The sequence below is a fragment of the Panthera pardus genome, unplaced genomic scaffold (genome assembly GCF_024362965.1).
Source record: "Panthera pardus isolate Hobbes unplaced genomic scaffold, ASM2436296v1 HiC_scaffold_22, whole genome shotgun sequence".
Classification (NCBI taxonomy): Eukaryota; Metazoa; Chordata; class Mammalia; order Carnivora; family Felidae; genus Panthera; species Panthera pardus.
The window spans coordinates 18,067,636-18,069,353 of NW_026526788.1; the positions used below are offsets into that span (position 1 = coordinate 18,067,636).

The window sequence follows — 1,718 nt, forward strand, 5'->3', positions numbered from 1 at the left end:
CTCGTGCTATCTGGGATTTTTGTAAGAAGCCTGTGTTTGGTTTATAGTTTTTGAAAGGGAAATATGAATTCAGGGGAGTATTAGTATTTTAAATTTTAAATGATTTAATTTTGCTTTATTAAAATACTGAGTTTATTTCACATGCACATTTTTGTCTCCCCACCATTTCTATTTGTCTGACCACCACCACATCCTGTCTAACAGCCCGTATGTACCAGAACCCAAGCAAAGGGTAGAGTTCCATATTTAAAAACGAACAGGAAGTTTGAACAACACATTCTTGGTAATGGAACCTGGACAACATTGATCAGACGTCACAGGGAAAGTCCTCACTCTGCAGTATAAAAAAGACAGCCTGATATCAGCTGTTACAGAAATGAAATAAGACTGAAAATAATTTTTTTTAAATGTTTGTTTTTGAGACAGAGAGAGAGCATGACCGGGGGAGGGTCAGAGAGAGAGGGAGACACAGAACCCGAAGCAGGCTCCAGGGTCTGAGCTGTCAGCACAGAGCCCGATGCGGGGCTCAAACTCACCGACCGTGAGATCATGATCTGAGCCGAAGTCAGAAGCTAACCGATTGAGCCACCCAGGTGCCCCAAGACTGAAAATTTTAACAAACTGCTTAAACTGTTTTCTTAAAGAGACTTCCTGCACTGCCAGATGCCTTGAATAGCTTCTTGGTCAGTCATCTGGAGACACTTCTTCACATAATTGATGAATTTGGCCTCCACTTTTGGGAAGAGGGCCACATTTGTCTATGCTTGTTTGCTATTTTTTGCTTTAATATCTTCTATGGAACTAGGCCCTTTCAGTGTTTGGGGAATGTTTTCCTATTTTTTGAAGGATCTTGACCTTTTGATCTTGGTGTTGATGATTTTGAGTCTCTTCCACTCTGGTTTGATATTTGTGTATTTTTGGCTGGAGTATCTTGTATAGATTTCTTCACTAGAGCCTTGTCTTCAGTTTCCTCCTCGTCACCATCACCACCATCGCCATCATCTTCACATCTTCTTCATCATCATCTTCTTCATCATCGTCTTTATCATCATCATCATCACCTTCATCAGCAACAAGTTTTACTTTTCTCTGTGGAAACTTGCTGCCACTTTCAGGAGCAGAACGCTTTCCAAATATACCAAGGAGTTTCATATCCCCTTCCCTCTTCCTCTTCTGACTCTGCATCGTCCTCCACAGCTATAAAGTTCTGTCCGCTAGTGTGCACAGGCCTTGAATCACATTTCAACTGTAAGACCACAGGTGGTATTATTTCCAAGCCCCCCAGGGAAACCGTCGGCTGGACAGACATTTTCAAAGTTGCCGGTGTGATTTTGATTGTATTGCCATAGTAATTCATTGCCTCTGATTCAACAACGTTCAATCCTTCCTTTGCACCAGCCCCTGCACAGGCCATTCTTAAATATGACTGGTGCTCGTTTCCAACCTTATCCACATTAAAGTGATAATCATCGTCAGCCTTCAGTTCACAACCAAAAAGGTAGTTCTGGGACTCATGTCCATTTCCTTCAAAGCTTCCATGGTATGGTGGCATGCATTTAGGTGGGAGAGAGGGCGGATGGGGATAAACGACTTCTGTTCCAGAGAACAGCTGCACAGGATGGAATCACACCAGGGAGTAAATGAAGTATTTTAAACTGGAAGGGGCAGTCTCATGAACACAATCATTTTAAGGAGAGAAAAATAAAGGGCCATCTGCC

At 42.4% G+C, this 1,718-nt stretch overlaps 1 pseudogene; it reads right to left on the minus strand.

The window, feature by feature from the left end:
* Nucleotides 1-638: 638 nt before the first annotated feature.
* LOC109254915 (nucleophosmin-like) lies at nt 639-1,501 on the minus strand (annotated as a pseudogene).
* Nucleotides 1,502-1,718: the final 217 nt, after the last annotated feature.